Raw genomic sequence first — 24423 nt, forward strand, 5'->3', positions numbered from 1 at the left:
CTAGTTTTAATCGTTTTCTTGTAGAAATGTTAGGATTTTCTACATAAGATCATGTGGACAGACAGAATCCTTCTTCTTCCTTTCCAATTTGGATGACTTTTATTACTTTTTCTTGCCTGATTGTCCACGTATAACTTTTATCACTATATTGAATAAAAGTGGTAAAAGCAAACATCCCTATCTATAAAGCTTTTTCACCATTAAGTGTGATGTTAGCTATGGGCTTGTCATATACAGCCTGTATTAGGCTGAGGTAATTTCCTTCTATTCCTAGTTTAAGTGTTTTACCATGAAGTGGTGTTGAATCTTGTCAAATGATTTTCTGTACCAATTGAGATGATAGTTCTTTTTTCCTTCATTCTGTTACAGTAGTGTACTATAGGGCTTCCCTGGTGGCGCAGTGGTTGAGAGTCCGCCCGCTGATGCAGGGGACACAGGTTCATGCCCCGGTCCGGGAGGATCCCACATGCTGCGGAGTGGCTGGGCCCGTGAGCCATGGCTGCTGAGCCTATGCGTCTGGAGCCTGTGCTCCACAGCAGGAGGCCACAGCAGTGAGAGGCCCGCGTACTGCAAAAAAAAAAAAAAAGGTAGTAGTGTACTATATTGACTGATTTTCATATGTTGAACCATCCTTGCATTCCAATAAATCCCCCTTGGTCATGGTATATAATCCTTTTGTGTTATTGAATTCTCTTTGCTAGTATTTTGTTTAGAATTTTTGCATCAATCTTTGTCAGAGATATTAGTCTGTACTTTTCTTATAGTGTCTTCTTCTGCCTTCGGTTATCAGAGTTGTGCTGGCCTCATTGAATGAGTTTGGAAGTGTTTCCCTCCTTTTAAATTTTTGGGAAGAGTTTGAGGCGAACTCATGCTGATTCTCTTTACATGTTTGGTAGACTTCACCAGTGAAGCCAGCTGGTTCTGGAATTTTCATTGTGGAGAGACTTTTGATTACTGAGTCAATCTTCTTACTAGTTATAGGTCTGTTCAGATTTTTGATTTCATCATGATTCAGTCTTAGTAAGGTATGTGTTTCTAGGAATTTATCCATTTCATTTAGGTTACCAATTTGTTGCCATACAATTGTTCACAGTATTCTCTTACAATCCTTTATATTTTTGTAAAATGGGTTTTAACGTTCTTTCATTTTTTAGTTATTTGCATCTTCTCTTTTTTCTTAGTTAATCTAGTTAAAAAGTTTGTTGCTCTTTTAAGAAAATCAACTCTTGGTTTCATTGATTTTTCTCTATTCACCTCTGTTCTCATCTGTGTTATTTCCTTCCTCTGCTAGCTTTGGGTTTAGTTTTTCTTTTTCACGTTCCTTATCGCCCTATACTCCTGTTCCTTGTACGTCGTGTTCAGCTGATTTCCAAGGGCTGCTGTGAAGGTCACAGCCATCAGAATATGTGAAAAGACTATTTCATTGGCCAGATCCGCTCAGACCACAGCCAGGGCTAACTCAAAATATGCCTGTGATTCACTCAGGCCAGAAACAAACACACTGGGCCCCTCCTGACACACACCTCTGGGCCAGGCTACGAGAGGGCAGCACTGCCGCTGCAGAAGGGAATGCTACCTTCTGAGGCTCATACATTACAGTCTGTCTTCCACCCCATTCTCCTCCTGCCATGTAGTAGTTCCTTCCACGGCAATGGGTTATGGTTGGCGTCTTGAATAAAATGCAAGTACTTGATTCAATAAATAACGGATAGAAACAGCTGTAGGTGAGCCATTTGGGCTTTTCCAGAGCAACTTGAAGAGTGCCCATCAGGAGCGGTTGCATCTCTGCTTTAATGTGAAGTAGATGCTCCCAGGTAGGCCTGTTCTAGGACACTGATGGTCAGGTCAGGCCAGCCCCTGCAGGGAACATCATTGGGCTGGATGGCCATTAAAGGGCACAGTGCACACACGTAAGTGTAAAGAAGGACACTGTGGTACAATGACAGGCCTGAATCAAATTCCCACCTCCACCACCTAACAAACAACGGTGGGTCTCTGGGAACGTTATTTAAACTCTCTGAACTTCTATGCCTGTTCTTTAAAACTGCATTCATCCTGCCTCCCTAAGAGCTAATCACTACTGACTGCCAACTGTGGGTCAGGCCTCAGGACCCGATGAAGGTTAATTAAGTCCCTTTTCCCCTTGACCCTGTTCCCACCTAAGTTCTCCATCCCAACTCCTTCCTTTATAAAGATCTTATATATCTACTAGCTTATATTCTTCTCAAGGAAGCCCCTTATAAATAAAACAAAAAAGAACATTCTACATAATAAATGGGAGAGGGAATCAAGCCGTATCAAGCATTAGTTGTGGCCTTCATTTTTCAGAGCCAAAGCAAATACCTGGGAAGGTGATTGATATTACATAGAAATGATCATGGTTAAGCCACAGGGTGTTGATTCCAACTCTGTAGAAAATCAGTTCAGTAACTTTCTTCCACAGAAGATGATAGCTTATTTCCATTAAAAACAAAACAAAACCTGGCAATAAAAATTTAAACTTTTCTAGGAAATAATGTAGCCTCATAGAATGATCAAATTATAGTTTTCTACATTTTATCTACTGAATTTTATCCTTTATAATAATAGTTTGAGAATACTACTTATGTAATAGAAAACTAATATTCTGCATTTCTGGCTCCTTTCACAAGAAAAACATCATTACCTTTCTGATTATGTTTTGAACAACAAACACAGATCCTTCAGGAAGAGCCTCATCCCTGTGGGGATTGAGAAAGGATCAGAGTTAAGCACTGAAACAAGCAATTAAGTCCCATTAGAGGATTAAGGCACTCATGTTCACTTTGAGTCAGAAAAATGAATTGTGAATAAAATCATGTACAACCAAGAGGTTACTTGTCAAAGTTAATAAATTAGATAACTGGAGGGCAAAGTGGAAAGCACAGAAGTTGAGTGGCCACATGAGCACCGGCGAGGAAACTGGTTTTTGTATTCAAAACTGGGTTTTGAATTCACCGGACAAGATCCACCATCTCAAGATGCCGTAGCAACGTGGGACGGGGTGGGGGTTGCCACATGGTGCTGTCTTTAATAGGTGCATTCCATGAAGAGAAAGCCTAAAGGCGTTTCCACCCTATTATGTCACCACCCCCCATGCATAGATTTCCCTATAATATCTTATTAATAAAAGACTCTGTGGATATATTAACATTCAACTTGATGCATTTTACTTTTGGGTTTTAGAACTGATTCTAAATGAACTCAAGCGATGCCTTTGCAAGCAACTTTCCTGATTGGGAGGCCCTGCTGTGATCAGGACTTAGTCACCCTCCCCTTGGGAGTCTTAAAGCCCAAAAGCTGAACCCTTGTCTCAAACCCAACTAGTTAGGAATAATGTGGACATCCAGGGGTCAGCCCAGAGGTGGAAGAGGCTCAGAGAGAGTCTCAAAAAGTTTTATTTCAGCAAAATTTGGTTAGTTTAACATTGTCAATATTTAAGAAAACAAAAACACTCATGGAAATGTCCATCTGGCCTGGCACTGCTTGAAATGCCTCTGTCACTTATTCAGCAGTTTTCTTACTGAAACACAGTCCATCTAGAGTTTCATATTTCATCGCTGAAGCAGAAATTGAAAGTCATTATGAGTCCTTCGCATAATTATTGGGGTTTTCCTGCTTAATATTTTTTCTTAGCCACCTGGTGGCAAGAGTGTAAAAGGCAGGACTTAATTTTAGAGTTTAATCTGCTAGTTTACAAATTAACTATTGCACACACTGGGACCATATTTAGAAACACACACACATACCAGCTGCCAAAGGATTTAAATGGACACCAGCTTCTAACGTGAAAACAGCCTTTAAAAATGAAAAAAGGTGTCTCCACAAAAATATTCATCCTGTATTAATATTTAATGACAGGAGGAAATGCTAGACAGCTGGAAATGATGACATACAGATTTTACTGTTTTCTCTAAGTGATAAATCCTTAAGCCGTGAACACTGCCTGCCTGCTGTAGAGGTCAGACTGTGCTAGAAAAGACAGGTGAAACGACCGGCTTCGGTCGCACCAAGTTACGGCTCTGCCGCTCGCCCCTGTCTGGACACCCAGCAGCCCCGCATCTCTGCCTCCCCGCCTGCCTCCTGTATAAGTAGCTTTTCTCGTTCAACATCGTGTGTCAAAGTTGACTCCCACCGAACCCGTGATGGCCCCTGCCACAGCGAGGACCAGCTTCAGCGAAGCCATGCGCTGCCCCGGAAGCCATGCGCTACCTCGTGTGGCCACGGGCCCGGGCATGGCCTCAGCCGACGTTACTCAGGGCCGCCGAACATCGGTAAAAGGCACGTGTGATGTGTGCTCGTTTCTCCTTGTATAGGAACCGCTGGCCCTTCCTACTGTAACGTTCCTGTCCCTGGAGAGACGGCTGAGTGTCTGCTATAGTTACACAGTCATTCTTCAGAGGTTTCTAGGGCTGTAGGAAACAGGTGAAAAAACAAACCGCCTCGACCTCTGCCCTGGAGCTCGGTCAGCCTCTCCTGGGCCGGGCGCTTCCAGGGAGGCCGCGCGTCCTGTGGCCGCTTTGATGCTCCCCCCTCGCACTGCCTTCTTTGCAACAGCCGCCAGGGCTTCCTGCCCACCGCCCCGCTGGAGACCCCAGAAACGTGTATGGCAGGACACCCTTCTGACGTGAGCCCAGCAGCCCGGGCGACGCAGTGCCTCTGAAATCCAGAGGCTGGGTCCACATTCGCAGTCTCCCCAGACTCCGAGCCTTCGCGGGTCCGCGAGGACAAGCGGCGCGTCCCGGTCCTGATGCCCCACGGGGCCTCCGAGTGCTGCCTGGCAACCGTCCCGCGGGCTTTTACGCTTTGCCCACGCCAGAAATTCTTAGAAGAAAAAGAAAACTTTTAATGCCACACCATTTTAAAGGCCACTGTGTTGCCATCTTTTAAACATACAGTGACCACTAGGGAGATGTGATGGTCGGCCGCCGCCAGGCGCACTCTGAGGTCCGTCAGGAGCAGCTGGACAGGCCTGGCGCCGTCGGGAAAGGGCCGTAGGGGACGGTGGGATGCGGAGCGGGCGGCTGCAGCGGAGGCGCTGCCCGCGGCGGGCTCCCAGGCACCGGGAGGCGCGGCCGGGGGAGCACCGCTCGTGTCCTGGCGAGTCGGACCCCCGGAACAGTCCTCATCACCAAGAGCCCACCTGCCCGGTGGGCGCGGCTTCAGGCTCAGAGGGGAAAATATGAATAATGCCACCCCCAGGACTGAGAGCATTTTTACCATGTTAGACGCTAAGATGCTTCGCTTACGCTAACACTCAAAGCGAGATCGCCTCACTCCCCACCGCTGTCCAGTTTACAGACGGGGAAACTAGGAGATGAAACGCGATGTACACAGATGGCCAGGCTGAAGACCTGCTTTCACGCCCCTCCCTGCCCTGCAGGGGCTCCGCCAGCTCCAGGAGGAGGTGTCCTCTCCTGCCTCCTGCGCAGACGCAGAACAGGAACAACTCCCAGCCCCCGAAGGGCCCCCGGCAGCCATGGCCCGGGAACACCCCCCACCAGGTTCCATTTCCATCCTCGTCCCTAAGGTGCCCGCAGGTGTTCCGCAGGCGCGGAGCACACACCAGGGTAGCCTGCCCGGGGAATGTGCACCCAGAAGCGGTCCCTATCCCAGGACAGTTAGCAGTCGTATCTGGACGTGTGTTGCGTAAGTGATGAGGGCACGAGCGCCTACTAGCCAGGAGAGGAGGTCCGTGCAGCCCCAGCGGCTCACCGTGTTCCCCACGACCCAGAAGCACAGGATCCCGGCGGACCCACGACCGGTGGGATCAGCGAGACTCAGCAAGGCCGAGGCGCGAGCTACATCGACACCTGGCGCAGCCGGGAGAGGCCACCTTTCCATTCCAAGCAGAACCGGCTCTGAACGCAGGAAGGACGCAACAACGGCGTTCATAGAAACACCAGCAGGCCAGAAACTCTACCCTCTCCTTCCTTCCTTGGGTGCCTCTCCCAACAGGCCAGCCACACACACGAGACACACATGGGGGGCAAGGGCGACCCCCAGAGCCCCCGGGTTCCCGTCCGCAGTCTCCGCTCCAGCACCAGGCGCCGAAGGCGGACAGTGTTGGTAGAGTTGGCATATGTCAAGAAGGGAAATCAATATAGTTGAGGCAGTTTTGAGCAGAGCTTCCAGTTCTGGTAAGAATGAAGTACATAGGTGTGCACAAGTTACAAAATACTGTCATACATATGAGTTAAGTGTTCCTATGTTTGCATTTAAACTTAAAATTGAAGTTGCGCAACATAAAGATAAATGAAAAACTCAAGGCTGAGAATGCAGTATAACAATAAATAATAAAATAATATATAATTAAATAAAATATAAATAATAAAATAGCAACTGAAAAACACCATGACAAGTCAAGAGAGACTGAAGAAAGGAAAAGGCTGCCTATTTTAGGAACTTCAACAGTACCTTCTCCTGCCTTCTGAACAAGGGACCCCGCATTTTCATTTTGCACTTTGTCTTGCCTGGAATCATTCTTTCTAAACTGTTTCTTGGAACCACAAAGCTCCTCAAGGGTGGGGGGCCTAAACTTCATTTCACATCTTCCACGTCAGCCAGCACAGTTCAGTGCGTGCAGTAGCCACTTAATAAATACTTGCTGCAGTAAGCCAAGGGATTTCCCTCTCGGTCCAGATTCCCAAAGAGGTCCCGCAGGCCTTCAGCCTGTTTGGAATCTCTCAATTTCTCTATCACAAAAACCACAGGTTCAGATACTGCTCAGGGTGCAAAATCGATGGACGTCACATTCAGTCCTGTGGCTCCACCAGCACTTCCTTCAGATGCCCAGACACGGATGCAAGGGCCAGGGAGGGTGAAGTGCTCTGGACTCAGACTGTGACTCAGGGCCAGGCACTGCCTCCCAGCCTTCCCGGGAGCAGCAGTAAACATCCATGCCCGACAAAAGCTTCATCCAGAAGCTGCAAAACCAACCTCTAGGGACAGTACTTGGACCAGCCAGTATGGGGTCAGGGGATTTCTTATCTCTATTAGGACAGTAGTTCCATGGGCGTATACATTTGTCAGAATCATCCATCTGTACTTAATGTGAGTTTTCTTGTGTGTAAATCACACATCAAGGAAAGTTGAGCTAAAAAAAAAGATTAAATGGGATCATGGAAAGAAGGCAATCCGTAGGCTACTCACTCCGTAATTACTACCAGTTTACATTTTTATCTGAGTTCAACACACTTCACAATCCCTAATCAGCAGCAAAAACTTAACATCTTTCATTTCGATTTCCACCATCATCTGAGTATTTCCAAAGTATTTCTAAAACAGCTTTGTAGTGGCCTCCCTTAAACTCAATTATTTTCTGGAACCCAACATACAATGAAACAAGACAGACTTCTCTGTGACTGTTACCTGGGTTCCTGGAAGGAGGGCAGTGGAAAGGCAGAGAAGTCCTAGGTGTGGCCCAGGACACAGGGGCCTCCGAGGGGCGGGGAATGGGATTAAGATCGGGCCTCCCCAGCTGTCATCAGCCACCCAGGGCCCGTCTGCACTGGCTGCTGACCAAGCAGAGACTTCCCACAGTTGCCCCCTAGGAAACGCAGCAAATGCTTTGCCTTTTAGAATGTTTTTTGCAGGCCTGCTAGAGGAGCAGCTTTTAACTTGCTTGCTGGCAGTTGCTCAAAGCATGTTTACTCTGCCTGGAGCAAGTCAACGGGGAAGAGCCAGGAATCTAGGTCTGCCCCCAGCCCCACCCCCTCTGCAGGGCACCGGAAGGGCCAGCAGGTCTGGGTGAAGGCAGGTAACTCCCACCCTACATTGTATGCCCCCCAAAGATCTTTTTTTCCCTCTTGAAGACAACTCAGGCAGAAAGCAGAGGAGTGAACGGGAATGACAACCCATTAGTGGACAATTTAAAAGGTTTCGTCTTTCAGAAACATTTTAAGGCTGAAATGTGTAACTTAAAATGATTTTTATTTGACTCTTTTGCTTTCCTAGGTGAGAAATGGGAGTTTGGGAACGTAACTTTAAGTTAGAAGCAGCACAGAAGAACAATTAGAAAATATCACACAAAGCCATTCATTCCCTCCTAGGTCGCTGGCTAACAAAATGTCCTAAAAAGAAGATAAATACACCCATTTCAACAACTCCTAGACAACCATTTTAGAAGTCAGGCCTACCCGAAAGTGAATAAAGTAGTTACAAATGCAGGTAAGGCCCTGGCTAGGCTAGGCCCCCTGTATTTAATGTAATATTTCATAGCTTTGGAGGAACAAGAGGGATCAAAGGTCAAAGCCAGGCCACTGCCAACCTCACCCAGGCCAAGGGGGCAAGGCCACAGCAGGTGGTGGGAGATGTGGGCAACAGGAGCTTGGCTACCATCGAGAGCCGGCCAGTGGCCAACACTGTGGGACAGAATGAATTAGTTGGGAAGGCTCTGGCAGATGACCGCCAAAAACGACTGCAAGACGTCAAACGTCAAACGTCAAACCCCGGGAGACAGCACCTCCACTACAAAGGGAACCCCGAGCACCGCTCAGAAACCACCAGCACAGGGGCCCCAGCTGGTCGGCACTGCCGGCCCCAGCAAATCAGGAACAACACGAACTCCGTTTCCAGGGGCTCTGGAATCCAGGACTCGATGCTTGCGGTAGCGATAACAGATTCACCTTCAGAATTACCTTTTGCTAAGATTATTATTAAAAACCAGCTTAAGTTCTCTAACAAGATGTTGGCTACCTAGAGGCAGTCAGGTGGCCAAGAGGAGTGCGAACTAGAAAAGCCAATGCCTTCCTCAGAGTGCCTGAAGGAGGAACCACTCCCCACACACACATAACTCCAGTTTTAAAGACTTTTTTAAAAAGAAGCCTTTTAAAAAATGAAAACACAGAACTCAAAATTAAGCCTGATGGGTTTTTTGATTAATTAAGTGTTCCCAAAGCATTCAAATCCTTTCAGTGCTTTTCTAACCCAAGTAAAATTCAACTAAAACAGCTGAGAGAGAAGTTAAAACTCTGAATTACAAGTAAAAAGGGAGTAAGGGAGGAACTTAAGGGCATGTTGCTGAACATGCTTTTATTTTTTATTTATTTATTTTTCTAACACCTTTATTGGAGTATAATTGCTTTACAGTGTTGTGTTAGTTTCTGCTGTAGAACACAGTGAATCAGCCATACGTATACGTATGTTCCCATATCTCCTTCCTCTTGCGTCTCCCTCCCACCCTCCCTATCCCACCCCTCTAGGTGGTCACAAAGCACCGAGCTGATCTCCCTGTGCTATGTGGCTGTTTCCCACTAGCTATCTGTTTTACATTTGGTAGTGTGTATATGTCCATGCCACCCTCTCACTTCATCCCAGCTTACCCTTCCCCCTCCCCGTGTCCTCAAGTCCATTCTCTACGTCTGCATCTTTATTCCTGTCCTGCCCCTAGGTTCTTCAGAACCATTTTTTTTCTAGATTCCATATATATGTGTTAGCATACGATATTTGTTTTTCTCTTTCTGACTCACTTCACTCTGTATGACAGACTCTAGGTCCATCCACCTCACTACAAATAACTCAATTTCATTTCTTTTTATGGCTGAGTAATAGTCCGTTTGAACATGCTTTTAAATACTTTACATAAAGTGGATCCATTTACTCACATTCCCGTGAGTCCTGAACATGCAGCTGGTCACTGCTTGCTGACGGAAGTCAATACTTTGAGTCCAGAATTCCCAGAAAAATATATTTTGTTGGAGTGACTGGGGCTTTGAAGGAACTGAATGCACTAAACCAAGTAAATCCAACCCTCTTAGAAACTATATCCCCACCCAAACAAGCAAAGCAAAAACCTACCTTAAAAGCTACTGGGACCGGCTGGAGGCTGACACCAGCCTTCCCCGGTTTCACACACCTCGGCCTCTGGTGTTTTGGGGCGGATCCCAGGACCCGAAATATTACTAAAAAGCCCAATTTGGTCTATACTTGGCTTCTGAAAAGCACTTAAAAGACAACACGTGGTCCACTCCTAGGAGAGCAAAATCCAGTTAAAATGTAAAAATCCCTTGTTAGCGCTCTGTGGTCATCAGAGAAGAGACGCTGCTACATTCAGTTTAATCACTTTTTCAAACTTGTTTCAAAAACAACAGAACTGTTTTTCATCATGGGGATTTTCCTTTTTTTAAATTAAGTTTACATGATCTTTCGATCATAATAAAGAGAAGGACTCAGGGAACCTCCACTGGGCTTATCCAGCCATTTTCCTAATCGAATAGCCTGAGCATTTTAGTTACCAAACAACTTTCTTATATAAAAACAAAGCAGGCTTCCCTGGTGGTGCCGTGGTTAAGAATCCACCTGCCAATGCAGGGGACACAGGTTCGAGCCCTGGTCTGGGAAGATCCCACATGCCACAGAGCAAGTAAGCCCATGCGCCACAACTGCTGAGCCCACGCACCACAACTACTGAAACCCGCGCACCTAGAGCCTGTGCTCCACAACAAGAGAAGCCACTGCAATGAGAAGCCCATGCACCACAATGAAGAGTAGCCCCCGCTCGTCACAACTAGAGAAAGCCCGCGTGCAGCAACAAAGACCCAATGCAGCCAAAAATAAGTAAATAAAAAGTTTCCTAAAAAAAGAAAAAAAAAACCAAACAAAGCAATGTCAGCCAAGGGCAAGAAAATCAGTCGTCTCATCTGTCGTGGGTCCAGCCCGTGGTCAGTGGGATGAGCTGTATCTTCTTCTCTCCTGTGCTGGTATTACTAGATTTCCCTGGTATCTCAGGAATTCCTCCCAAAAGAGGAAAAAAGCAATCCCCTCCAGAGGGCCATGCTTCACAAAACTGTCTAAGGGTTACCAAAGTCCTAGTTGAAGCCCCTAAAAACAATGCACACTGCCAGTCCTCTGAATGGGCCCCTAAGAACCAGGACCAGGGCTCTGCTGTCCAGTGTGGACCTGGTGCAGAGGCAGCAGGGAGCTAATCCTTCAAAATCCACGTAAACTGTTTCAATACAATAATGATTTCAATTATTTTTGAGTCAAGGAATTTCTCTCTCCCCTCCTGCTCACCCATCTTGGACTAAAGACAGTTCTCCAGAGCACTGGTCCCTAACTCACAGGGCCCACACTGCCCAGGGGGCTACATCTCCTCCCCAGGTGCTAGCACCCAAGAGGAAAGGAGATGCTTCCCGGCCCGGTGTCCCCCTGGGGGCCTGAGATCGAGCTCTGCACCCGCCTGGCCCCCGCCCCCCGCAGCTGAGGGGCCCTGTCCTTCCCCAAGCTGCAGGCTGAGCCCTCGTCTCCTCCACGAAAAAGGAGAGGTGCCAGTGCAATCCAGCTCCACCCAGATCTTCGGGGAAGACACAGCCCAGCAGAAACTGGCTGAAGCGCAGTTTGTTATTTTCACCTATTGCCCTGGGAGAAGGGAAGAAACTTTGTCCTTATGGGGACTGTCGACGGATCTCCGAGAACTTGCCAATCCTCCAGCAGCCCCACAAGGTACATATTATTGTCCCATTTCACACGTAGAAACTGAAGCTCAGAAGAGTTATTTAACCAGAACAGCACAGCTATTAAATGGAAGGGCCTGGATTTAAAGTCAAGGCTTAATCCAAAATCTCTACAACTCCTCCCAATACATGCTGCGGTCAACTAGGAGAAACACACATTGCTGCCATTTCTTAGTGGCAGAAATACTGAAGCTCTCATTGGTGTTTATAGCAAATGAGGGCTGTGAAATGTGAAAGATGATAAACTGCCTGCAACTCCCTACCTGTCACTCCTGGGGGAGGGGCTGTGCTTTAAGCCCTGCTCTTTGCAGCTTACAGACCAAAGCCTGGTTTAAAGTGTTTGTAAGGCAAGGAGTGATCCACCAGCCACCAAGTTTCTGTTACTGTCACCTGCCCAGCGTTCAGTACCTCCAGGCTAGTTGAAGGTTATTCATTCACCCACTCATTCAGTAGTTTCTGAGCAACTACTTGGGCCAGGCGTTGTGCTAAGCGCCAGGAACACGATGATAAACGAAACAGCCCTTGTTTTTAAGGAGCCATGGCCTGAGGAGGCAGATACACTAAAAGATGATTATAAGACAAACTGTGGGCAGGGGGTGGGGGAGGAGGGAGGAGACATGTACGGGGAAGCAGGGCATCACATGTCCTAAAGGAGAGCACTGCCTGAAGAGCAGAGGCTTCCAGGAGATGCAGGCAACAGGCAGGCACGGGTCGGGGTGGTCTGAGTCGTGGGGACAGCTGGGCACCCCTGGGCGCCAGGAGCACTGGAGAAGGGGCCAAGGAGGGAGGCTGGGGCTCTGGATTTCAGCTCCATGTGATGGGGGTAATGAAGGGCAGCAGGTAAGCCTGCGAAGTGACAGGGCAAGATTTTGGGTTTTAGAAAATGATCTAGTGCAACCGCAGTGGAAGACCATTTGGCGGCATCTATAAAAGCTAAGCCTCTGCGGACCCAGCCACCCGGCAGCTCCACTCCAGGCAGAGGTGCCGCAGAAAGGCGGATGCAGGTTCACCAAAAAGACACTTACGAGAATATTCCGATCAGCACCATTTAGAATGGCCCAAAACTAGACGCTACCTAAATGTCCCTCAACAGTAAAGTGGGCTAATGAACAGCGGTAAACTGAGAAAAACGCTACAGCAATGAAAACGGACAAGGTTGTTCTGTGTAACACGCATAAACCTCAAAGCAGTGCTGAGTGAGAGTCAGACAAAAACAGCATATACTGAGTGATTATATATTTACTTTTTTAAAAAAATGAATTAGTGAATTAATTTTTTTGGCTGCGCCGTGAGGCTTGTGGGATCTTAGTTCCCTGACCAGGGATTGAACCCAGGCCCGTGACAGTGAAACTGCCAAGTCCTAACCACTGGACTGCCAGGGAATTCCCATGATTGTATTTACACGGAGGTAAATCACAGCCCGACTAATCTCTGCTGCTGGATGTCAGGACAGAGGTTACTGCTGGGAGGAAAGCGATGCCTAGAAGGTCATGAGGACAACCTGATCTAGGGGCTGGGTGCATGGGTGTGCTCCAATTATGAAAATCCATCAAGCTATCTGATTTCTACACTTCTCTGATGTGTGTTATGCTTTCATAAAATATTACATTACATGTAAAGAACACATACAGTAACAGAGTAAAGATTTGTGAGGACAAGACTTAAAACACACAGGAAACCACAGCGTACAAGACAAAGATACATAATGAAGTACTACACGTAAGTTAGTGGAGGTCAGAGGTGAGGGAGACCCAGGCTTCACAGAAGTGGCCTGGCCTGAGATGGATGGAGAAGCAGATGTTCCCCAGGCCGTGAAATGGGAGGTGCCCCTACTCCACACCCCTCCAGGGCATAAGAGCTAAGGAAGGATCCCCAGAGGGACAGAGGCTCCAAGGCATATCACAGTTACTCTCAGCTTGAAGAAACTCCTATCATGGAATGATACCAACTGGAAGCAAACAGATAAACCCAGAATGTGAAACATTCTGTGGAAGAAATTTTTTTGAAAGTAAGGGTGGGACTTCCCTGGTGGCGCAGTGGTTAAGAATCCGCCTGCCAATGCAGGGGACACGGGTTCCATCCCTGGTCCAGGAAGATCCCACATGCCGCGGAGCAACTAAGTCCGTGCGCCACAACTACTGAAGCCCGCGCTCCAGGGCCGCAAGCCACAACTACTGAGCCCGCATGCCGCAACTACTGACGCCCACGTGTCTAGAGCCCGTGCTCCACAACAAGAGAAGCCACTGCAACGAGAAGCCCGCACACCACGATGAAGAGTAGACCCTGCTCGCCGCAACTAGAGAAAGCCTGTGCACAGCAATGAAGACCCAACGCAGCCAAAATAAATAAATAAATAAATTAATTAATAAAAATAAATTAAAAAAATATAAAAATAAAAGTAAGGGTGGTTTGCCCTGGATTAAGAGACCTAAGATACATAACAGCCCTGGGTAAGGTGTGGACCTTGTCTGGATTCTGATTTGAACATATCAACTATAAAATGACATTTCTGAGACAATCAGGAAAATCCTACAGGCATATGCCTAGGTAAAAGATGACACCAAGGAATCACAGTTAATATTTTTAGGAATGGATAATGGCATATGGTTCTATTAAAAAAAAAAGCTTACTTTTAAGAGATGCATATGGAAGTATCTGGGGGTTGTGAAATATCATAATGTGTAGTACTTTAAAACACTTCAAGTAGGGACTTGCCTGGTGGTGCAGGGGTTAAGAATCCACCTGCCAACAGAGTGGGCACGGATTGGATCCCTGGTCCAGGAGGATCCCACTTGCCACGGAGCAACTAAGCCCATACGCCACAACTACTGAGCCTGCGCTCTAGAGTCCGCACACCGCAACTACTGAGCCCATGCGCCACAACTAATGAAGCCCATGTGCTCTAGGGCCTGCGTGCCGCAACTACTGAGCCCACATGCTGCAACTACTGAAGCCCATGTGCCTAGAGCCCATGCTCCACAACAAGAGAAGCCACTGCAATGAAAAGCCCACGCACCACGACAAAGACCCAATGCAGACAAAAAAACAAAAACAAATGAAAAAAGCATCTTTTAAAAATAAATAAATAAAATATTCAAGTAAAAAAAAAAAGGATTAATGAAGCATATGTGACAAAATGTTGATCATTATTGACTCCGGGTGATAGATATATGAGAATCATTGTACTGGTTGCTCTACTTTTATGCCCCTTGCCAAAAAAGAGAGAAAATATGAATTGCCAACATAAGAAATCAAAGACAGGACATCGACAAACATTAAAGGGCAATAAGGGAATACAGTGAACAACTTTATACCAGTAAGTTTAACAACTTAAAGTGGAAAAATTCCTTTAAAGGCACAAACTACCAAAGCTCACTAAAGAAAAAGTAACTATAACTTTTCTATAACTTTTACTCAGAGAGGTAGATGGCTTCACTGGTGAATTCTACCAAACATTTAAGGAATAAATAATGCTAGTATTAAATAAACTTTTCCAGAGAACAGAAGAGGAAGGAATACTTCACAACTCCTTTTATGAGGTCAATATTACCCTGATAACAAAACCAAATAAAGACATTCATAGAAAAGAAAACTACAGGCCAGATACCTCTTACGAACATAAATGCAAAAAAGTCCTGAACAAATAAATATTGGCAAATCAAATCTAGCAATATATAAAAAGGATGATACATCAGTACCAAGGACTGTTTCATCTGAGGAATGTAAGTTTAATATTTCAAAACTAATCAATGAATCACCATATTAACAGATTCAAACAGAAAGACCTTACAATGATCTCAATAGATGCAGGACAAGTTATTTGACAAAATTCAACAATTCATGATAAAAATTATCAGCAAACTAGGAATAGAAGAGAACTTCCTCAATCTGATAAACAACATCTATGAAAAACCTACAGCTAACACCCTTTTTAATGGTGCATAATCAAACACTTCCCCCTTCAGACTGGAAACAAGGCAGTGTGATTCCACTCTCTCTACTTCTATTCAACATGGGATAGTGCAGCCTAGCCAGGGTAATAAAGAAGAAAAGAATAAAAGGCATACACTTGAGGAAGAAATAAAACTATCTTTGTTTGCAATTGACATGATTGTATAGAAAATCCTAAAAAACTGACAAAAAAGCTACTTGAACTAATAAGTGAATTTAGCAGAGTCTTAGGCTACAAGATCCATATGTGAAAATCAACTGTATTTCTGTATACTACCAGAGAACTAGTACATTTTAAAATATAAAATACATTAAAAAGTGGGAACTTGAAATTTAAAAATCCAGTATCATTGGCAATAGCACCAAAAAATCTGAAATACTTATGGACGTTAACAAAATATGTGCATGACCTGTAGCTAAAAATTTAAAACATTGTTGAGAGAAATTAAATATATAACAAGTGGAGAGATATACCATGTTTTCATGGATCAGAACTCAATATTGTAAAAATGATAATTCTCCCCAAATTTAATTATAGAGTCAACATAATCTTAATGAAAGTCACAATAGGTTCTGGGTTTTTTGTTGGGTTTTTTTTTGGTAGAAATTGATGAGCTGATTCTAAAATGTATATAAAAGCTCAAAGTAGCAAACAGAATAGCGAAAATATTGAAAAAGCTCAACAAAGCTTGTATTTCAATATTTACTATAGAGCTGTACATAGAACACTGTGGAATTAGAGAAATTACAGACATCAAGATCAACGTTGTACTGAGTCACAGGATGTCCCTCGATGTTGTCCCCCCGGCCAACAACAAAAATCAGCATCCATCCACAAACAAAAGCACCTCTGTGGGAGCTGTGGGATCCAGCGCCATTCGCCAAGGGACCCAGGTGGAGTCTTGCCCACCTGCACATCAGGTAACAGGGGCTGTGGAACCAGCAGGAACCTGTGAGTGGCTCCAGCCCCTCTCAGCCGCCATCTCGGAGCACCTGGAGAACACTGACCTGGGCAGTCACCCACGGATGAGAGAGCCCTGGTGTAATCCAGGTTTCCAGAGGAGAGGTTCCAGCACTCCACCAGAGCAGGAAAAAAATGTGTTTGGACACACTGGTCAGGTAAGAGGAACAGCTTGACTATGCCAGCATCACCCCTCCCCCAAGGTGGAACACTTATGGCTAAACAAGACCTTCTCGGCCCATGATTTCTCCCCTGGGGAAAAGGGAGAGGGTGAGTGAGCACCCAGCTTCCCCAGCTGTAGGGACACTGCCACAGAGCCTCATTTCTCTCTCACAGAATCCACAGTATTAAATCAGGGGCTCCATGACTGGAGGCAGGGAGCAGATGGGAAGAAGAGCTGATTAGATTTTCGGAGGTCATTAATTGCTGTCTACATCATGGACTCCATCAGGAAGCCTGTCCACAAGCCCTGGGGAAGCCTCACTCAAGGATCCTCCCAACTGGCCTGCGGGCACCCCCAGCACCCCGCGTGCCTCACCCACACCTCCTCCCACTCTCAGGCTAGCTCCCTTTACATGCTCCTGAGAGCGAGATGTGGTAGAAGGCTAGGGAGAAAACACAAACTTGAGCTGCAGCACCTATTTTGTGAAAACGAGAGGCTATCAACAGCCAGCCTAGTGTGTTGTAAGATCAGGAGAAGACACACAAGCCTAAGAATTCTGCCATAAAGGAAAACGGGAGGTGTGGAGCAGGTGTATTCATACAAGGTGTAAGGAAGCTTCAGAATCTCTCCTAAATGCAGTTAGGAAAGACTGGAGGAGGTGACTGCTACCCCAAATATGAAAACAGGGACACAAACTCTAAGGAACATGAAAAATCAAGGAAATGTGACATCACCAAAGGATCACAATAATTTCCCAGTAACCAAATCCAAATACATGGAGATCTACAATTTACTCAATAAAGAATGAAAAATAATTGTTCTGAGGAAACGTGAGCTACAAGAAAACCCAGAAAGGCAATTCAAAAAACTGAAATCAGAAAAACAATATGCAAACAAGATGAGAAAATTAACAGAGAGACAGAAATTATAAAAAAGAACCAAAGAGAAATTCTGGAGCTGAAGAACTCGAAGAAAGAAATGAAAACTGCAACAGAGAGTACCAACAGCAGAATAGACCACACAGAAGAAAGAATCTGTGAGTTAGATAGGAACTTTGAAATAGCCCAGTGAGAGGAGAATAAAGAGGAAAGAATGAAAAACAGAGAAGAGAGCCTAGGTGAATCATGAGACACCATCAAAAGAACTGATATATGAATTACTGGAGTTCCAGAAAGAGAAGAGAGGGAGAAGGGGGTAGAAAACTTATTTAAAGAAATAATGGCTGAGAATTTCCCAAACCTGGGGAAAAAATCTGGACATCCACATTCATAAAGATATAGATCACCCCATTATTTCAATCCAAAATGATCTTTTCTAAGACACACTATATGAAACTGTCAAAAGACAAAGTGAAAATCCTAAAAGCAGCAAGAGAAAAGGAGATTGTAATCTATAAAGGAATACCCAATTAAGCTATCATGTATTTCTCATTAGAAACCTTACAGGCCAGGAGAGCGTGGAATAATATATTCAAAGTGCTGAAAGGAAAAAAAAAAAAAAAACCTGCCAATGAAGAATACCCTATCTGGCAAAGTTATCCTTCAGAACTGAAGAGAGGACTTCCCTGGTGGCGCAGTGGTTAAGAATCTGCCTGCCAATGCAGGGGACATGGGTTTGAGCCCTGGTCCAGGAAGATCCCACATGCCGTGGAGCAGCTAAGCTCGTGTGCCACAACTACTGAGTCTGTGCTCTAGAGCCCACGAGCCACAACTACTGAACCCGTGTACCACAACTACTGAAGCCTGCGCACCTAGAGCCCGTGCTCCACAACAAGAGAAGCCACCACACTGAGAAGCACGCACACCGCAACAAAGAGTAGCCCTCGCTCACTGCAACTAGAGAAAGCCCGCACGCAGCAGCAAAGACCCAACGCAGCCTAAAATAAATAAATAAATAAATTCTTAAAAAAAAAAAAGAAAAGAAATGAAGGGAAAATAAGGAATTATCCAAACAGCCAAAAGCTGAGAGAATTCATCACTAGACCTGCTGTATTAGAAATGCTTTAGTTCTTCAAGCTGAAACGAACAGACTCTAATCAGTAGCATGAAAACACATGAAAATATACAATACACTAGTAAAAGTAAATACATAGCCCAATTTAGAATACTCTAATACTGTAATATGGTGTGTTAACCACTTAACTGTGGTACAAAGGTTAAATGGCAGAGTACTAATAGACTGTTACATCTATAAGATGTTTTATGTGAGTCCCATGGTAACCACAAGCAAAAACCTGCAGTAAATTCACAAAATATAAAGAGAAAGGAATTGGAGCATACCACCACAGAAAGGCAGCAAGAAAGGAAGAAAGAAACAAGGGAACTATAAAACAGCCAGAAAACAATAAGATGGCATTAGTTAGTGCTTACCTACCAACAATTACCTAAAACGTAGATTGCATTTTCCAATCAAAAGACATGAAGTGCCTGGATGGAATTAAAAAAAACGAGACCCAACTATATGCCGCCTACAAGAGATTCACTTCAGCTTTAAGGACACACATAAGCTCAAAGTGAAGGGATGGAAAAAGATATTATGCACCCAACATGGGAGCACTTAAACATGTTAAGCAAATAGGAACAGATCTGAATGGTGAAATAGACAAAACCACAATAATAGTAGGTGACTTCAATACCTCACTTTCATCAATGGATAGATCATGCAGACAGAAAATCAACAAGGAAGCATTGGACTTGAACCACAGATTCGACCAAATGGACCTAACACACATATACAGAACATTCCATCCAACAGTGGCAGAATATACGATCTTCTCTAGCACACATGGAACTTTCTTTAGGATAGATTATATGTTAGGTCACAAAACAAGTCTTAGCAAATTTAAGAAGATTGAAATCATAGCAAGTATCTTTTCTGACAACAGTGGTATGAAACTAGAAAGCAACAACAGGAGGAAACCTGGAAAAATTTATAAATATGTGGAAATTAAGTAATACACTCTTGAACAACCAGTTAGTCAAAGAAGAAATCAAAAGAAAAAAATTTTAAATCTTCAAGCAAATAAATGAAAATGGAAACACAATATACCAAAATCTATGGGATACTGCAAAAGCAGTTTTAAGTTTACAGTGATAAATGCCTATAGTAAGAAAAAAGAAAGATCTCAAACAACTAACTCTACACCTCAAGGAATGAGGAAAAGAAAAACAAATTAAACCCAAAGTTGGAAGAAAAAAGGAATAACAAAGATCAGAGCAAAAATAAATAAAATAGAGACCAGAAAAATAATAGAACAACAAAAGTTAAAACCTGTTTTTCTAAAAGATAAAATTGACAAACCTTTAGCTGGACTAAGAAAAAAAGAAGACTCTAGTAAATAAAATGAAAGACATTATAACTGATTCCACAGAAATACACAGGATCACAAGAGTCCACTGTTCCCAAAGCTATGTGTAGATTCAATGGAATCCCTATCAAAATCCCAATGGCATTTTTCACAGAAATAGAAAAAAAAAATCCTAAAACCTGTATGGAACCACAAAAGACCCCAAGTAGTCAAAGCAGTCCTGGGAAAGAAGAACAAAACTGGAGGCATCATACTGCCTGATTTCAAGCTATACTACAAAGCTACAGTAATTAAAACAGTATGGTAGTGGCATAAAAATAAGCACAAAGACGAATGGAACACAGTTGAGAGCCCAGAAATAAATCCCAGCATATATGGTCAAGTAATATTGACAGGGAGCCAAGAATACACAACTGGGAAAGCACAGTCTCTTCAATAAACGGTGTTAGGAAAACTGGATAATCACAAGCAGAAAAACAATATTGGACCCTTATCTTACACTACTCACAAAAAGCAACCTGAAGTGGATTAAAGACTTAAACGTAAGACCTAAAACTGTAAAACCTCCTACAAGAAAACACAGGGAAAAAACTCCTTGACACTGGTCTTGGAAACAATTTTTTAGATATGACACCAAAAGCACAAGCAACAAAAGCAAAAATCAGTTAAGTGAAACTATATCAAACTAAAAAGCTTCTGTACAGCAAAAGAAACAGTCAATAGAATGAAAAGGCAACCTATGGAAGGGGAGAAAATATTTGCAAACTATATATCTGATAAGGGGTTAATATCCAAAATATATAAAGAATTTATACAACTCAACAACAACAACAACAAAATCCAATTTTTAAATGGGCAGAGGAACTGAACAGACATTTTTCCAAAGGCATACAGGTACATGAAAAGGTGCTCAACATCACTAATCATCAGGGAAATGCAAATCAAAACCATAATGAGATATCACCTCACACCTGTTAGAATGGCTATCATCAAGAAGAGACAACAAGTGAGGATGTGGAGAGAAGGGAACCCTTGTACACTGTTGGTAGGAATGTACATTGGTTCAGCCACTATGGAAAACAATATGGAGCCTCCTCAAAAAGTCAAAAATAGAACTACCTTATGATCCAGTAATTCCACTTCTCGGTAAATATGCAAAGGAAGTGAAGACAGGATAGCGAAGAAATACCTGCACTCCCATGTTCATTGCAGCATTTTTCACAACAGCCAAGATATGGAAACAACCTAAGTGTCTGTCAACAGGTGAACAGATAAAGAAGGTTTGTGTGTGTGTGTGTGTGTGTGTAATATTATTTAGCTATGAGAAAGAAGGAATTCCTGCCATTTGCAACAACATGCATGGACCTTAAGGACCTTACGCTAAGTGAAATAAGTCAGACAGAGAAAAGACAAATACTGTATGATCTCACTTATATGTGGAATTTTAAAAAGCCAACCTTGTAGAAACAGTGAGTAGAATGGTGGTTACCAGGGGCTGGGGGGTTGGGGGAAATGGGGAGATGTTGGTCAAAGGATATAAATATCCAGTTAGAAGACAAATAAGTTCTGGAGATGTAACACACAGCATTGTGAATATAGTTAACAATACTGTATTATATACTTGAAAGTTGTTGAGAGAGTAGATCTTAAATGTTGTCACCACAAAAAAGAAATGTAATTAAGTGACACGATAAACGTGTTAGCTGATACTAAGATGGTTGTCATATTGCAATATATAAGTGTATCAGATCAACACATTATACGTTAAACTTATAAAATGTTATATGTCAGTTATATCTCAACAAAGCTGGAAAAAAATCAATGAAATATTCTTTAGGGGGTGATGAAAATGTAAAATTAGACAGTGCTGGTGGTTGCACAAACTTGTGAACATACTAAAAACCAATGAATTGTACACTTTGATATGGTGAATTTTATGGTATGTGATTTATATCTCAATAAAAATAACTGGTAAAAATAAATCAGTGGAACAGAATAGAGTCCAGAGGTAGACCCACACTTGTAATGGCCAATTGTTTCTGATAAAAGTGCCAAGGTAATTCAAGGTGAATGGACAGTCTTTGAAACAAATGGTGCTGAAAAATAGGATACCCATATACAAAAAAAAAAAAAAAAAAGAACTACAACTCTTATCTCACACCACATAAATATACTTAAATAAACTCAAAATGTATCCAATTGCAAGAGCTAAAATTCTAGAAGAAAAACCTTTTATTAGGAAACAAAAAGTAAATAAAAAGAAAACACGGATAAGCTGGACTTCATCAAAATCAGAAACGTTTGCTCTCAAAAGGTACCCATGATTACATGAAAAGGCAAACACAGACTGGGAGAAACTATCTGCAAAACAAATACTATATATCTGATAAATGACTTGCATCCAGAATATACAAAGAACTCCTAAAACTCAGGAAGAAGCAAAACAACCCAATTAAAAATGGGCAAAAGATTTAAACAGACACATTACCAACGATACATGAATCTCAAGTAAGCACCCGAAAAGACGCTCAACATCATCATTAGGGAAATGAAAATAAAAACCACAAAGTATACCATCATGCACCTACTAGAATGGGCAAAACTGAAAATACTGCTAATATCAAGCATTGGTGGCAAGGATGTAGGGTAACTGAAACTCTTATAACATGGCTTCTGGGAATGCAAAATGGTGCAGCCACTTTAGAAAACGATCTTAAAAGTTTGGGCTTCCCTGGTGGCGCAGTGGTTGAGAGTCCGCCTGCCGATGCAGGGGACACAGGTTCGTGCCCCGGTCCGGGAGGATCCCACATGCTGCGGAGCGGCTGGGCCCATGAGCAATGGCCACTGAGCCTGCGCGTCCGGAGCCTGTGCTCCGCAACGGGAGAGGCCACAACAGTGAGAGGCCCAAGTACCGCAAAAAAAAAAAAAAAAGTTAAACATATATTTACCGTATAACCTAGCAATCTCACTCCTGGGAATACATCTGCCATAAATGATTTCATATATTCACATAAAGACCGATACCTAAATGTTTGTAGCAGTTCTATTCATAATAGGCAATAGTTAGAAACAACCCAAATGTCCACAAACGAGAATCCATAGATAAATTGAGGGATGCAGATATAATAATATGCATAAATCTCAAACGCATATGCTGAGTGAAAGAACCCAGACACATAAGACCACATGCCATATGATTCCAATGACATTCTGGGAAAAGCAAATCACAACGACAGAAAACAGCTGCGACTGCTGGGGGCTGGGCACAGGGGAGAGAAAACTGACGCAAAGGGGCATGAGGTACTTTCTGGGTGGATGGAAATGTTCCGTATCTGATTATGGTGGTGATTCCATGAGTACATACATTTATAAACATTCACTGAAATTTTTAAAAATTCATTAAACTTGAAATATTAAATGGGTATATTTTATCACATGCAAATCAATAAAGCCTATTTATTCTTTTTAGAGGCCTATCAAACATCAGCATTTGAACAAAGTCCTTTTATCCACCATGATTTTACTCACTTCTTGTAAAACATTCATACTCCATAAACTTTAGGCCTTTTCTTTGCCAAAGTGACCCACCCATTCCTTTCTGCTCCAATTTGAATGAAGATGGCTGAGAAGCCTTTTCTCTTTTAGCTTCTACCCAGGGGAGCTTCACTGAAGTCCATTTCCAGAGACAACGTGAATCACCCTGGAATCAAGTTCCAGCCTGTGTGGCATTGCACTTCCCGGCTGGGTGAAAACCCCTTCCTCAGCCAGGCCCTCAGGAAGAAAACGTCCCCAGGACATCAAGCAAGAACCTGCAAGGCCTGCTGACCATGCCTGTCTCTACTGTTCTCCCCAAATGACCCTCCCAGTTAAAGACTCACAACCACTTCACCTGCCAGCATCACTTGACCCCATTAGATCCCTTTGGCTTGCCTGCGTTTTTGGTTCTGTTTGTTATAGGCATTTCCATTTCACATAATAGATCTTTGTTTTGCTAGACTCCTGTCCAAGTTTTCTGTTTATGTTTTAGTGTGGTCCTGGGACAGAGTGTCCTAAAGTACAACGAAGTTATTTTCTAAAGAACCAGGAAATGTGATCTAGCAAGACTGATGTGTATGTGGAGAAATCTTTGATATCCAGAATATCTCCACGGCCCAGACTGCACCCCTCCCCCATCTCCTCCAGGGCTCGGCATCGTGGGGGTCATTTCATCCCAAGCACACACCCCCAGACCCCATCAGTCACGCACGGTCTCATCTACCCAGTCCCAAGAAACAGTCCTGTCTTTCCTCCCTGATTTTCGACTCCACACTCATTGGTGAGCCCTTGGCTACACTCACCTATGTCTCATTAAACGTTAATATTCCTGGGACACTTTTATCTCTCAGTTTCAGTATTTCAAGTTATATTTCTCTTATTAACTCGCCATTGCTTATCTAAACCTCCCTGAACTCACCATCAATTATCTAAACTTCCCTGAGCTCTGTTTTACTGGTTTTCATTTTCTCATACACGCAAAAGTTCCCTATTAGTTACAAACTGCCCCAGTGAGCTGCTTATTCCTGATTGTTAT

General features: G+C 43.7%; 1 protein-coding gene across 5 annotated transcripts in view; it reads right to left on the reverse strand.

Moving 5' to 3' along the window:
• GGACT (gamma-glutamylamine cyclotransferase) overlaps nucleotides 1–24423 on the reverse strand; it is a 46114-nt gene that overhangs the window by 7402 nt on the left and 14289 nt on the right. Inside the window, exon 3 of one of the 5 annotated variants that reach the window (XM_079903499.1) lies at nucleotides 2666–2720. The exons of the other annotated variants lie outside the window; for them this stretch is intronic. The gene's annotated coding sequence lies outside the window, so the exon portion shown is untranslated. The remainder of the gene's footprint in view (nucleotides 1–2665; nucleotides 2721–24423) is intronic. 5 annotated transcript variants of the gene reach the window in all.

The sequence above is a fragment of the Stenella coeruleoalba genome (genome assembly GCF_951394435.1).
Source record: "Stenella coeruleoalba genome assembly, chromosome: 18".
Lineage (NCBI taxonomy): Eukaryota > Metazoa > Chordata > Mammalia > Artiodactyla > Delphinidae > Stenella > Stenella coeruleoalba.